The 16335-nt window shown below is 39.8% G+C and overlaps 1 pseudogene; it reads right to left on the bottom strand.

Moving 5' to 3' along the window:
* LOC118003523 overlaps nucleotides 1–16233 on the bottom strand; it is a 27280-nt pseudogene extending 11047 nt beyond the window's left edge.
* Between the last annotated feature and the right edge of the window lie 102 nt (nucleotides 16234–16335).

Genomic DNA, 16335 nt, shown 5'->3' with positions numbered 1-16335 from the left:
AGAAAGAAAGAAAGAAAGAAAGAAAGAAAGAAAGAAAGAAAGAAAGAAAGAAAGAAAGAAAGAAAGAAAGAAAACTTTGAAACCCAAGCAAGTCATCTGTGGCCAGAGTGGGACCTCTTGCAAAAAAACAAACAAACAAACAAACAAAAAAACCCCATACAGACTAACACATTTTTGAGAAACAGGCTTTGGTTTCAGAGCATTAGTGCAGCGGTTGATTCATGGGCTGAAGCCCCTAAAGTACTTTTATAGTCCATTTTTAAAGAGTTTATGTGCTCTCAGCGATTTTGCCACTTTTTTTTTTTTTTTAGATTTTTAAAGTAATCTCCATAGCCAACGTGGGGCTCGAACTCACAACCTCACACGCTCCACCTACTGAGCCAGCCAGGCACCCCGTGATTTTAGCACTTTTAAGAGAAACACTATAGTTGTTTCCAAGCTATAGCACTTAACATAGTTTCAGACACTGCATTTTAGTGACTAAAGCAGCACTTGTAGATAATAGGGGTATGTCTTAGTTGCATTGCTATGGCTGATACGGAGAGGGTACAGGGTCACCTAAAGAATAACATTCTCCTAAAAAGGTGATAGCTTTCCTTATAAGAAATGACATGTGAAGTCTAGCAGGCACGATTTCATTTATTCCATTTTGATTGCCTAAGTTTTCAGCTGGGCAGTATTCTATTTCAAGGCCATTCTGTTGCAAAACTTTGCTTTGTGGCTGTAACATAGCTGTGTCTGTTGTAAACCAGAGAAGATAGCAAAAAAAAAAAAGGGGGGGAAGAAGAAGAGATCAGGGTAAAGAGTACTCCATATGATTTTTCACATGAAGGTCTTGCAGTAGGCGACGGATTTTTAAAACCAAAATTTCTAAATTTTCTGAGCTTCTACCCTAAGTGAGCTCTGTTTTTATTAAAGATTACGGTGATTCCTGTGGAGATGCTAAAGTTTAGGACAAAAATGAATTGAGGACAATTGTCTAAACAAATGATTGTCATCTTTATAATATGAGAATTATGAAGACCAGTGCAGTAACAACAATCACGCATCCTTTATTGAGGACCGATAAGGTATGTAGCCTTTTGTGATTCCTTTTGCGGTTTCAGGGTTTGAGATGGGGTTTAGGGATAAAAATGGGAGAGCAAAAATCTATCACTTAAAATAATTGTCTTGGGTTGAGGTTATTTTTGGCTGATGGAAAAAAAATAAAGGGAATATGTCTGTGGAATTTCTTTTGTAAATGCCTATTTGTGTGGGTATATAAAGGCACCTGAATGTTTTTTCTAATGGCGATAGTTAATGATCATTCTATCCAAATACAGAGGTTGTATTAAGAACTGGGACAACATATTTTCACAAAACGAATGATAGGCAATGTGATGAAAGATCTGAGAACTACCTCAAAAAATTGTAGCCTTGATCATAAAATACTCAAAAGTAGAGAGTGGTTGAGATGCAGTTGGGGTTGCACTTGCAGTGAAAGGGAAGTATCTAAGTGAAGATAAAAGGTCAGGGCTTTTCCCCCAGTATCTCCAAATCTGGACTGTGATTTGCGATTTTAATAGTTTCTCAGTTGTGAACGAGCCCAAACAAACAAAACCAACAACAACAACAACAACAACAACAACAAAAACACAACAGTCTTTCTGTGAGCTGCTTCATGTCTGGGCCTTTGACTCTAGTCTTGTTCTGTATAAAAATTCCCTTTCCTGTTCCCTCTAAAGTTACGGACTTTTTTTAAAGGACCTTACAGGCTTCTCAGAGGTATCTGCACAGTTCTTGAAAATATTAGTGTCATAACTTCCCATTCCAAGGACTTTAAGTAGGCCAAAAAGGAAAAAAATTGAGTGAGGTTTCTTATGAATATGAAGATTTCCCTGGAACTAGAAGCTAATAATCATGGTCCAAAGACACAGTTTTTTCACCAACAAAACATATGTCACAGACATCTTTCTTGTTCTAGTTCCAGAAATTGACAGATCTCACGCTATACTACTGGCTTAACATCTGGAACAAAACCTTGTTTCATAGACAGTGCACTCACTTAAGCCATAAATCTTTTTCTGACAATTCAAAGCAGTGATAGTGACAAGAACAAATTATTTTGGAAGATATTTTCTGACCTACTCTAGTTAGCATCATTGATGTGTCTAGTCCAGATGATATTCCTATTTATCCAAATCAGCTTCTGGTCCAGTTACTCAAATTCTCTGAATTTCTTAGTTCTGAGGACTGAGGTTAGCAAATTTCATTAGCAATTCTTCCCCAAACTTTCATCTGCCACGATTTCTAATAGACTCTAACCTCCAAATGTGCTTGTTTCATCTTTCCTGTTGCTTTGGAAACCCCTATGTATCATCATTTAGAGTCTATTTTGCATTATTATAGTTCTTTATAAATAGACTCACTGTGTTCTCATCTTTAGGTATGAAGATTTGTTTTATAGTGATTGCTTTTATACATAGGACTTACTAATATTCTAAAATTTTGCTTTTCCTTAAATATATGCATTAGTCAAAGTATTAATAAAGCTTCTATATTAGATCTTATAGATCATACTAAATCTATACAGGCAAAGTGTTTCGCTTTGCACATGTTCTGTAGCAAAATAAAACCAAACCTAAGTAAGTAAAATAGAGGGCCAAGTAAACAATCTAGCAGGGACTCTCCCAAAGCCACAACCACTTTTTACCCTAATTTATAGTTTCATTACAGGCCACACTTTTATTCTCCTTACTTTTTTTAGTTTCTTCCTTAGATCTATCCCTTATGCTTTTGGATAATAACACTAACCTCTACTGAATTCCTCCTTCCAAGGCAGCTTGGCCAGTTTCACTTGAACTCTAAATGGCCCATATGATACAAAGGCTATGTCGTGAAGACCCAGGAATGTAATAGTAATGATATTTCTATTGCCTTTTCTCTCCTCTATTCTTTTACCTATCACCACTAATATGAAGCTACTATTAAACTAAAATGACCATATCTACATAGTCAGCTAAATACCTCTCTCTGCTTGTTTTGCTTTAATATCCACCCCCCCTTTTTTTTACTTCATAGAGTACAACTGTTTCAGAGCTGAGAAGTTGAGAGAATCTTTCCTCTATCATTTTCAGGGTAGGAAAAATGATTTAGTAATACTCTCATCTTCAACAAACTTTCCTGTTTAAAATGTTATGAAAGAGGGGAGCCTGTGTGGCTCAGTCAGTTAAGCGTCTGCCTTCAGCTCAGGTCATGACCCCAGGATCCTGGGGTAGAGCCAGAGTTGGGGCTCCCCGCTCAGTGGGGAGCCTGCTTCTCCCTCTCCCTCTGCGGCTCCCCCCGCTTGTGCTCTCTCTCTCTGTCAAACAAATAAATAAAATCTTTTTAAAAATGTTATGAAGGCTTACTTAACAGCATCAATCATTAGGGCAATGCAAACTAAATCTACAATGAGATACCATCATACCCTTTTATGCCGATTAGAATAGATTAAGAAAAAAACAAAACTGAACAACCAAATAAATCAAAACTTGACAATACCAAGCGGAGCAACTGGAACTCTCATACTGCATCACAGGTGGAAATGCAATGTGGTACAGCCACATTGAGAAACAGTGTGAGAGTTTCTGATAAACAAAGTCTAAGGCCCAGCAAGCCCCCCCTCCTAGGTATTTACCTAGGGAAAATGAAGACATAGGTCTACACAAAAATCTGTGTACAAACAGTTATAGAGGCTTTATTTGTAATCACCAAAGACCGGAAATATCCCAAATGTCCCTCAACTGAAGAATGGATAAACAAACTGTGGTTGGACTGCTACTCAGCAATGGAAAGAAACAAACCACTGATGTATATGCAACATGGCAAATTTTAAATGCATTATGCTAAGTAAAAAAATCAAAAACAAAACAAAAGTTACATATTGCATGATTCTATTTATTTGCCATCCTGGAAAAGGCAATATTATGGGAATAAAAATCCAATCAGTGGTTGCCAAGGGCTATGATGGAGAAATTGATTGTGTCAGTAGAACTCAATGAACTCATAGAAGATTCCAGTATCGTTCTCATTACATGAAACTTAGTAGTAATGAAAATGAAGAAAAAAACTAATGTGCAATAAATCAGCCAAACAGTTATAACTAGAATGTCTGTATTCCATGAGTCATTACATTTGGACCAAATTTAAGAGGAAGTGACCTTGTTAGCTGTCCTTTCGCTATTTCTTGATAGTAAGATAAAGTTAAAAATGCCTTGCTTTTGCATGTAGATTTTCTGCCATAATAATTCATTAAACAAAATTTAATTTTAAAATGTTAAACACAGAATAGTTTAAAAAGCCTGTGCCCATATAAATTTAATAAATGCTATAATTTTATCATATTTGTTTAGATACTTCTTAAAAAAGCAGTACAATGCTACAGTTGAGGTCCCAACTTCATCCCATTTCCCACATTCCTTCGCTAGAGGTAGCCACTATCCTGGAAACTGGTATATATCCTTATATTTCAGAGATTTATCCATGTTGATAGATGTCAGGATATTTCACTAATTTTATTTTCTTTTATTCCAAATTTTTATTTAAATTCGAGTTGGTTAACATAGAGTGCAATATTGGTTTCAGGAGTAGAATTTAGTGATTCATCACTTACATATAACACCCAGTGCTCATCCCAACAAGTGCCCTCCTTAAAATCAACCAATCACGCATTTAGCCCATTCCCACCCACCTTCCTCTATCAACCTCAGTTTGTTCTTATGTTAAGAGTCTCTATGGTTTGCTTCTCTCTCTCTCTCTTTTTTCCTTCCTTCCCCTTATGTTTATCTGGTTTATTTCCTATATTCCACATATGAGTGAAATTATATGGTATGTCTTTTTCTGACTGACTTATTTCCTTAGCATAATATACTCTAGTTCCATCCACATTGTTGCAAATGGCAAGAGTTCATTCTTTTTGATGGCTGAGTGATATTCCATTGTATACATATACCACATCTTCTTTATCCATGTATCAGTATATGGATACTTGGGCTCTTTCCATAGTTTGGCTATGTTGATAATGCTGCTATAAACATCAGGGTGAATGTACCCCTTCAAATCTCTATTTTTGTATCCTTTGGGTAAATATCTAGTAGCACAATTGCTAGATCTTAGGATAGTTCAATTTTAACTTTCTGAGGAACCTCCATACCGTTTTCCAGAGTGACTGCACCAGTTTGCATTCCCACCAACAGTTAGAGGGTTCCCCTTCCTCTGCATCCTCACCAACATCTGTTGTTTCCTGTGTTGTTAATTTTAACCACTCTGACAGGTGTGAGGTGGTATCTCATTGTGGTTTTGATTTGATTTCCCTGATGATGAGTGATGTTGAGCATCTTTTCATGTGTCTGTTAGTCATCTGGATGTCTTCTTTGGAAAAATGTCTACGCATGCCTTCTGCCCATTTCTTAGATTATTTGTTTTTTGGGTGTCGAATTTGATCAGTTCTTTATAGATTTTGGTTACTAACCCCTTATCAGATGTGTCACTTGCAAATATCTTCTCCCATTCTGTAGGCTGCCTTTTAGTTTTGTTGATTTTTCCTTCACTAACTTTAATTATTGTATAGTATTCCATTGCATGATTATAGACATTTATAATCACTTCTAGTCATCATTACTGCAAACAATACCCCAGTGAACATCTTCATAGCATCTCCTAGGGCATATGTGTAAAAGTTTCTCTAGGTGCAGGATTTTCAAACTTTTATGGCCAATATGTATGGTGAAAAATAATTTTACATTCTATCCCATATACACCTATGTGCATAGTATATCATCACAGGCCAACTTGCCTAGAAGTAGATCTATGACAGAAATCTGCATGCAGGGCATTTATTGGGGAGTGTCCTTGGATCAGCACTTGTGGCAGAGTGAAAGAAGCAGGAATGAGCAGAGAAAGTTTTGGGGTCTAATGAAGTGGCATCAAAAACCTCGGCTGATCCCACATTGGCTGCAGTGATCTTTCATCAGAGTAATTTTGAATTGGGACAATGGAATCAAGCCTTTATACGCCTGCATTGACCAGTTACTGGATACAGCTGCACCCAGGAAGAGGGCGTGACCTTGGGCAAGTAACTCTCTTCCTGGAAAGAGTCCTGGAGAGGGACTCAGCTAAAGCGGTTGACTGCCAACCCTCCCAGCAGCTGCGTGAACTAACGCTTCAGTCTTGGAGAGGGAGAATCAAGGCGGCACACAAAAATTCACAAAGCCATCCCTACTCTAATATTTTCTGTTCTATTTCATTTATAAGAAATGTTTATTATAACCCTTAAATCAATTTCACAATCCACTAATGGATCATGAATACAGTTTGGAAAAAAAACTGCTTTAGAGCATATACCCAGAAATGGAAATGCATTTTCAATCTTACTAAATATTGCCAAATGGCTTTCCAAAAGGATTGGGCCATTTAACATTCCCAGCAACAGAACATGACAGTTCCAGTTTTCCTATAGCCTCAATAACCCTTGCTATCGTCAGATTTTTAAATGTTTGCCCATCTGATAGATGTATTACTGGGATAATACAGTAGAGAATCTGAAACCCATCCTTTGATGAAAGTGAAAACATTCCCAATATTGTAGGACACCAAAGATTGACTTCCTGCTGGCTTATCAACCACCAAAAGATATGTGCACTTCCCTGATAATTGGGTAACGTTCAATTTTTAGTCTTGCAAAATAAATCTTCGTCTTTTTTTAAAAAAAAGATTTTATTTATTTATTTATTTATTTATTTCAGAGAGAGAAAGAAAGAGAGAGAGAGTGCACAAGCATGAGCAGGGGGAGGGGCAGACACCTGCTGAACAAGGAGCCTAATGCAGGGCTAGATCCCAGGACTCCAGGATCATGAACCTGAGCCAAAGGCAGGCACGTAACTGACTGAGCCACCCAGTGCCCCAAATCTTTTATTCTTATAATCTGTTCTATGGCACCTGGCAAAGAGCATAGCATATAACAGCACAAAGCAAAATACCTATAGATCAAAGGAGAATATTCTATGCCTTGAAACATGGCATTGAAGCTTTCACTTTTTTTTAATCCCCTAGGCAGTGTGGTTTGGTAGAAGCCTATTGGCTCAGGAATTGCAAGGCCTGGGCTCTGACCTAGTCTGGCCATGTGATTTGGTAAATTTACTCCACCTTTTTGATCCTCAGTTTCTTCATCTCCACAATAAGGCTTTTCCTATGTATCCATGGAGAGTTTGGAATACTGAGTTCTCACAACTAATTGATATTATGTAACAGAGAAATCAAAGAATTGGGAATCTGGAGATCTGGATTCTAGTCCTAGCTCTCCTCCCAGGCCTGGATGTGTATGACCTTGGACAAATAGCAACTTTGCAAATGGTCACTTTGGGGAAAATAAAATGGTTACAAGATGACCTCTAAGGTTCGTTCCTGCTCAAAAATCCTATGTTCTGGGTCAGAGAAACATGAAGTCAATTTATGAAAGCTGACATTCTCATAGAGCCATCATGATGTGGGTCAGTGATACATTTTAAATCCATCTCTAATTGCCTGTCCCACCTCAACTGCACTATAACCAATCCATTTAGCCCTACCCTCATCCAGTTGCCCTACACGTTACTGGACCTCTGCTCTTGAGATTTTCCCTTGCAAGCAACAACCATTTTTATTACCTTTAGTATTTTTTTTTAAGATTTTATTTATTTATTTGAAGAGAGAGACACAGCGAGAGAGGGAACACAAGCAGGGGGAGCGGGAGAGGGAGAAGCAGGCTTCCCGCCGAGCAGGGAGCCTGATGCGGAGCTCGATCCCAGGACCCCAGGATCATGACCTGAGCCAAAGGCAGACGCCCAACGACTGAGCCACCCAGGCGCCCCTACCTTTAGTATTTCAATTCTTGCTTCTAACCTTGTGGCAAACAGAGCCTCATGCTATGTGATCATCAGAAGAATATGAAACGGAAGAATAGTTTTCTTGTCTCTTCACAACTCCACTAATTCCCTATCCCTTTTCCACATAGAGTTTGCTAAAAATGAGCTGTATCATTATCTGCTCTCTTCAGCCTGAATCAAGGATTCGATGGCTCTCCTTCCTTCACTGTGACATCCACAACCTTCCAGGCAGTACTGCACAGGCCGGCAGGGTTCACCAGCCCTGCCCTATTGCACCATCTCTAAAAGCATTTCTTCCATTTCAGTTCTAATACATCCAAATAAAAGCCTCACACCAATTTCTTTCTGTTTCCCTTTCGGTAGAATTTAACACTCTGTAAGTTACTATTACAACATCTAAATTCTATTACATCAATAAGGTGATGTTTATTAAATTCAAAATGCTGTTAAAATAATCACAACCAATTATGAAAACACACAGGGTTATAAGCAGAGAATGTAGAAGAAGGATATACATTTCTAGGAGCTAGGACAGCAATGGGGACTGTAGAGAGCCTAAAATAGCCTTAGGAGCAGCTTTGGAGATCTTTTTGTTTTTAACTAAAATCTTTATTATTCAAAGGCTATTTTTCTCCAAATTCCGAGTAAGGTGATTGTTGGAGTTCTTCCCTTCTGGATTAACTTTGCCCTTAATATAAGTAGTTTGATATAACTAACCAATCCATCTGTCTGTACACATTTGTAGGGGAACCCAATCCTTATGGACTGCAGAGGCTTAAATTCTTTCTTTCAGTTAAGAACCTCGTGCCCTGAATCTGAAAGTGATCTGAATGAGAGGCTATCTCCACCGTACTGGAGAGAGGCAAGGGAGAACAACACATAGGCCTTAATGCTCTGCTCCTCTTAGATAACATCAACACTGGACAGTAACTTTTCCACCAAGAATAGAAAGAAAGGAGAGGAGGAAGCTAGCAACCTCAAACTATGTCTGGAACAACTGATCATATTTCTTCTTTAGAAAGATTAGCCTGGCAACAAAGAGAAGGAAGGGTTGAAGAGGAAAAGACAGGATGTAGGGAATCCAATGAGTTGATTCCTACAATATTTCAGGTAAAACAACAACAAACAAACAAAAAACCAGAAGTACAGTTTGAACCAGGTCAGTGGGAATGGAAGTTGCAATGAGGAACAACAGGAACAATACAACTGGATGTTAAAAAGTTTATGTGGAGGGCACCTGGGTGGCTCAGTTGGTTAAGCGACTGCCTTCGGCTCAGGTCATGATCCTGGAGTCCCTGGATCGAGTCCCGCATCGGGCTCCCTGCTCGGCCGGGAGTCTGCTTCGTCCTCTGACCCTATCCCCTCTCATGTGTTCTCTCTCTCTCAAATAAATAAATCTTTAAAAAAAAAAAAAAAGGTTATATGGATTGGCTTTAAAGATTAAACGTTTAAGAAGGGTGGGGAGAAGTGCCTGGGTGGCTCAGTTGGTTAAGCATCTGCCTTCGGCTCAGGTCACGATCTCAGGGTCCTGGGATTGAGCCCCACGTCGTTGGGCTCCCTGCTCAGTGGGGAGCCTGCTTCTCCCTCTCCCTCTGCTTGCCTCTCCCTCTGCTTGCCACTCCCCTGCTTGTGTGTGTGCGTGCGCAAGGACTCTCTCTCTCAAATAAATAAATAAGATGTTAGAAAAAAAAATGAGGGTGGGGAAGAGGAGTTGATTACTCACAGGTTTTGACTTTTGTGATTGGTGCATGGTGGGTACTATTTAAGAAATTAAAGAATATAGGAGAAACAGGTTTGGGATAAAGATAATGAGTTTACCTTCAAAAACATTGCGTTTCAGGTACGCTTGGGACTGAGCTGTCTGGAGGCAACTGAATATACATTCCTGAAGCACAGAAGAGAGGTATGTGTCTGTCTCCTAGTCTGAGGGATTATACGGGAAACAGAGTATTTTATGTTTAAGTTTACTTTTTTCAATTGCAGGTCTTTCCCCTCACCAATAAAAAGGGCATCCCTGTTGTCCACCCTTGCAGAATGCATGTCTGGGCCAATCAAGAAAAAGAAAAGACTTATGTTGTCTGATTTGTTGAGCTTCATGTTTCCCAAATATCCTAGCTATAACAACAGTGCTGAGTCCATGAGAAAAGCTGACTCATATTTCCTGCAAGTCAGCACAGATATCCATCCTTCCAAATTATTTGAACCTTTGGCCACTCCCAAAGAGAATCAAAGTATTGGAACAATTTATGAGCATCTCTTTCATCTGTTGAGAACAATTCTAGTACATCTGTTATTTTTTTTCAGAGTAAAAAAAAAAGCTTTTCCTGACTTGTGCCCACCCCTATCCCTATGCTCCAAATAGGGATACCATCGCCTTTCATAGAAAGTCTAGGTTTTCTCAGGATTTGTTCAAGTGTTCTCTATTTGTCACCTTCCATTCCCACAATCAGAATTAATCACTCCACTCCCCCAGTCTCCACAGCAATAGTCGTACCATTTAGTGCAGGACTTTTCATAGTGTGATTTTTATTAAAGTGACATGCCTGGGGATATACCTTGTGCCTTAGAGGCATAAGGTGCTTATCTTTGTTTTCCTTCTGTGCCCAGCATAGCACTTTGTGTATAAAATCTGATTGACACGAATTTGTCAAAAGTTGTAAAAATATTCTTACCCTTTAAAGAAAGTCAGGAGGCATAACTGTCTATGGACAATGATGGTTAAAAAGACACACTACATATAAATGACTTTCTTTTGCAGATCATTTAAAAACTAAAAATTGAAATTAGAAGGACTTGTTGAGAAAGGTGAAAGCATTGAGGAGGGTGTTGAGGGTAAAAGCATTGAGGAGGGTGTTGAGAGGTGATAATTTTCAAATTTGTGAAAAAGTGCTAAGTCACAGATATGACTCCTCAGCTGGCCACCAACAGGCTAGAGACAGCAGTGGCGCGGACTGCTACAGCCCTCCTGTCCCTGGGCACTGCTCTCAAGTATTGCGTTTAAAATTTGTCATTGACAACATGACATTTCTTGCTATTATTCTTGTGAGTTGTTCAGATAATTTGTCTTTCAAAAGTATTTCATCTGATTTGTTTTTTTTTTAAGATTTTATTTATTTATTAGAGAGAGAGAATGAGAGAGAGAGAGAGCATGAGAGCGGGGAGGGTCAGAGGGAGAAGCAGACTCCCCACCGAGCAGGGAGCCCGATGTGGGACTTGATCCCGAACTCCAGGATCATGACCTGAGCTAAAGGCAGTCGCTTAACCAACTGAGCCACCCAGATGCCCCCCGATTTGTGTTTTTAAGAAATAAGTTGATAACTTGACCATATTTCTAATAAATTTCAGTTTGTGGATTAAATACACTAGAGTGTCATTCTAACACCGTTGCACAATGAATAGAATCTGGCAACGTGTGCCGCTTTGGGACACATCCAAAGAGTTTTTTTTTTTTTTTTAAGACTTTATTTATTTATTTGACAGAGAGGGACACAGCGAGGGAGGGAACACAAGCAGGGGGAGTGGGAGAGGGAGAAGCAGGCTTCCCGCGGAGCAGGGAGCCCCATGCGGGGCTCAATCCCAGCACCCTGGGATCATGATGACCTGAGCCGAAGGCAGATGCTTAATGACTGAGCCACTCAGGCGCCCCATCCAAAGAGTTTCTAAAGAATGATAAATCCCTGGTGGAAGGCTTTCTCACCCATAAGGAAGCCCCGTGGCATAGATATCAACACCACTTTATAGAAGGCTCCAGGTTTTCATTTAAAGATGTGGGAAACTTCTGGTATAGCAATTAAAGGTGAATAGATTTAACAGGTGGAGAGAATTAGGCTGTGCAACAGCTTGAGCTTCCAGTGCTTTAAACTGTTACTGGTTTCAAAGTTTTCCTTCATGCCCCATTCAAACCATAATATTTAAAAATAACTTTTAAGAAATAACCAGATACAGTTCCAGGTATAAAAAATGGCATAATTTCAGAAATGGCATGAGGTCCAAACGTCTGAGCCACATTTTTCTATGTGGCCCATGTCTGCATTGTTACTCCCTTGCCCAAATCACATTTAGGGTTTAAGTTTGTTTAACTGTGACTACAGTGACCTATGCGTGGGATGTTAAGAGAATTTAAGATAGGACTGTTAAGGGCTCTGAGGTATTTAAAGGCACTTCCTAAGAATACAGTCAAATACTACTTATTGTTTTTCTACTGCCTTTTTTTTTTAAGATTTTATTTATTTATTTGAGAGAGAGAGACACAGCCAGAGAGGGAACATAAGCAGGGAGAGTGGGAGAGGGAGAAGCAGGCTTCCCAAGGAGCAGGGAGCCCGATGCGGGGCTTGATCCCAGGACCCTGGGATCATGACCTGAGCCAAAGGCAGACGCTTAACGACTGAGCCACCCAGGCACCCCTTTACTGCTTTTTAATATGTTCTTTCAGAAACTGTGTTCTTTGAAAAAAAAAAAAAAGTGTTCTTTGATTTAAAAAAACCCCAAAACTTCAAACTTTTTCAACTTTTGAAACTTTTTATTTATTTTTTATTTTTTTAAATTTTATTTATTTGAGAGAGAGACAGAGAGAGAGAGAGCATGAGAGGGGGGAGGGTCAGAGGGAGAAGCAGGCTCCCTGCTGAGCAGGGAGCCCGATGTGGGACTCGATCCCAGGACTCCAGGATTACGACCTGAGCTGAAGGCAGTCGCTTAACCAACTGAGCCACCCAGGCACCCCTTGAAACTTTTTAGTATCCCAGTCTATAAACCATGCTTGTAACTATATGTCCATAATATTTTATTTTTTTAAAGATACATTTTTTTGAGAGAGAGTTTGCGCACAGGAGTGGGGCGGTAAGAGGGAGAGAATCTGGAGTTGACTCCCTGCTGAACAGGGAGGGAGCCCTACCACATGGGGCTCAATCCTGCCATCCATGAGATCATGACCTGAGCTGAAACCAAGAGTCCAATGCTTAACCTACTGAGCCACCCAGGCGCCCCTATATGCCCATATTTTAATTGGCAAATGTAGATAAAATATTTGTATCTTTTTTTGCCAATTAAAAGAGTGCTTTTTGTTGTTCCTCAAAGAAGAATTGACTAGATAGGCCTCACAGGGATTAAATCCGATGAAAGGCTAAATCTGCATCCAATGGGGAAAGAATGGGAAGTGTGCAATTGGACTTTAATTTTTTTTACAGTTTTATTGAAATATAATTGACATATAGGGGACTACACATACTTGAAGTGTGCAACTTGGTAAGTATGACATAGGTATACACCTATGAAACCATCACCACAGTCTAGATAATGGACATATCCATCATCCCCCCAAATTCTCTTGTGGCCCCATATACCATAATCTCTCCCTTGCAATCACTGACTGGCCTATAGCCAGGCCCTCATGTTGGGAATAAAAACACTGTGGATGACATGGGCAGCAGGAAGAAGGGTCCAGCCTGGCAAAGATATTTAGCTTTTGGCTTAATGGAGTTAAAACACTGCATGTAGGATGTGCTTGAAAATAAAGTTATTGAGGGCGCCTGTGTGGCTCAGTTGGTTAAGCGACTGCCTTCGGCTCAGGTCATGATCCTGGAGTCCCTGGATCGAGTCCCGCATCGGGCTCCCTGCTCAGCAGGGAGTCTGCTTCTCCCTCTGACCCTCCTCCCTCTCATGCTCTCTGTCTCTCATTCTCTCTGTCTCAAAAAAATAAATAAAATCTTTAAAAAAAAATAAAATAAAGTTATTGACTCACAGTATTTTCAAGCCAAAAACAATCTTGATCTTTTGATCTTCATAACTTTATCGAATATTTAATTATTTGAAGTGTGGCAAAAACTTGCTTCCTTCTTTCTTGCCCTTTTTCTAAACCATTCCTCACAACCAGAGTGATTTTTAAAATTAAATTTATCCAGAGCTGTAATCACTTATTTTTTAATGAAAATTAATAGTATCAAGTAGACATGCTTTTAGAGTAGTTGTATGTAAATGAAGGGGCATGTTGTCTGGGCCATTTTGGAGTAAACATTTATAAGACCATAGAGCACATTTTATGGTCAAAGAACACAATTTTTCAGTGCTAAAAATTAATTGGTCCTATATTAGTACTTCTCATTATTATGTGTTAACCATCTGAGCTAAAAACTTATACTAATTCTTATTTCTTGTGTGGTAGTTTCTAAACTTACATGGAATGGTCCACTGAACCCTTCAATGGGAGCAAACAATCCTACTGATCACCAAACTCATTTACCATTTTGTGGGGGGAGGGGGAAACTCACCTGATACCTTTTAAAAAAATACATGTTTTATAAAGTAGAATAGGAGTTATTGTTTACTACTGGGTAGAGTTTCAGTTTGGGATGATGAAAAAGTCCTGGTGATGGTTGCATAGCAATGTGAATATACTTAATGCCACTGAACTATACACTTAAAAATAGTTAAAATAGTACATTTTATGTTATGTATGTTTTATCCAAATAAAAAGATAAAAATTCATGTCTTCATAGCAAATTTCACTAGAAAATGCACAGCTAAGCACTTAAAAAAATATATTTGGAACTAAAAGATCAAGAAACTACACACTTATGGGGCACCTGGCTGGCTCAGCTGGTAGAGCATTCCACTCTTGACCTCAGGGTTGTAAGTTCGAGCCCCATGTTGGGGGTAGGGGTTACTTAAAAATAAAATAAAAAAAAAAACTTACATGCTTATAAGAGTACATATTATTTTTCTTAGTAGCACATTGTACAAAAATGGTTAAGAATGACTGATTTGGATTACCACTTGAAATAAAAAAAACCCCACACCACTAAATGTACTTATCAAATAGCACCGATTAGGCAACTATAAATGACACTAACATGACATTCAAAACACTTAGAAACAACTTATTTAACAATTTTCAGTGAAAGTATTTTTCTGTATACAGTCTTATGTGACTGATGCTCATACATTTTTAACAAGGAAACTGAAGATCAGAACATACAATTTGACCAACTTAGTGCTGAACAGGCTCAACCTCAGGTTCTTTTTGTTTTTACTTGAAATCCAGTTCTTTGGCCCATATGTTGCCCAAAATATAGACATAGATGTCATACTGAAAACATCACTGTTCCCAAATTCCTTGCTCTAATGCCTTTCAGTTGCTATTACCATAAAATCTGATCTTGTTTCTATATTTTCCTAGGCCCTGGGGGAATGGGCCCTCACTCACCTCTCCAGACTCATTCCAGGCTCCCCTTTATACCTTGGATTTCTCAGCACCAGACTCCACTCAGTTCTAATAGCCAAGGTCCTTATTACCACAGAGCCTTTGCACAGCCATTCCCTCTGCCTTAAACAATTCCCCAGAGCATTTCTCACATTACTGACTCCTCACCCTTCAGATGAGCCTTTCCTGACCACTGTTTTTTTTTTAACCTATCCTATTATCTGCTCTCCCAGAATTCTGTTCAGAAACTTTATACACGTTTTCCTCCAAAATGTGTGAAGTATTTATTGTCCCTTTTCCCAAATAGTCAGTTCCATGAAAGCAGACCTTTTTCTGTTTCCCTCAAGGCTGTGTCCCCTCAGCATTTGCGTTTCAGTGAATGTTTGTTGACTGACTGAATGAATACAATGGAAGAAATGGAGATAGGAAATAGAGCTGTAAACTTGGTTAGTAAAAGGGATTAATGCCTATTCCGCACAATTGAGAAAGTGGATTTCAAGCCACAGGGACTTTTAGGGTCCTATTTCTTCCTTCATCTGACCATGGAATAATATCTAACATTCATTGAGTACTTTCAGGAACTACGCTAAGCACTTCACGTGTATTATACAATTTAACCTCAGAACAACCCTGTTGCTGTAATCAACCTTTATTACTCTCATTTCTCAGAGGCAATTTGCCAACAGCCACTAATGGTGGAGCCATAGCCAGGTTTAAGTAGGCCATATCCCATTAATCCAATGTAATCGACACCCCTCCAGTCAACAATAGGAGTTTAATTAACGTACTTTTCAGAGAACCCCCCTGAATTCCCCATTTTACCTGACCTTCAGTATCTTGGGACCGAAACCTACTAGCGGGTTGCTAACCCCTCAGGGGGTTTCCTGGGGGATTCTGAGCGCCCTTGGTGTAGGAGCTGCCGCTCAAACTGACGCGTGGTGCTCTGGCTTGGCAATGTCAGGACTGTCAGGTCTGCTGGGGAGGAAGGAGGAAGCAGGTCAGTTGGCCCAAGACGATCCTTGACCCTCGGGGTGGTGAAAGGGGAAGGGAAGGTGTTTCTCACCCACGCCCGCCTCAGGCTCGGGATCTCCCGACCGCAGGGGGAACCAGCGCGCGTTTCCCCAACTACTGCTCGCGTCACGGGCCAGGGCGGCTCAGCCCCGCCCACCTTCTCCGCCCAGCTCAGGGTCAGGCGCTAGGACCCCACAATCCTCAACCCGGCATCGCCCCGCCCCCTGGGGCTGGGCCTGGCTCGCG

This window comes from Mirounga leonina, unplaced genomic scaffold (genome assembly GCF_011800145.1).
Source record: "Mirounga leonina isolate KUSES-001 unplaced genomic scaffold, KU_Mleo_1.0 Mir_91, whole genome shotgun sequence".
Lineage (NCBI taxonomy): Eukaryota > Metazoa > Chordata > Mammalia > Carnivora > Phocidae > Mirounga > Mirounga leonina.
Note: the sequence above shows the minus strand (reverse complement) of the source record. Positions and strands in the feature narration are given on the sequence as shown.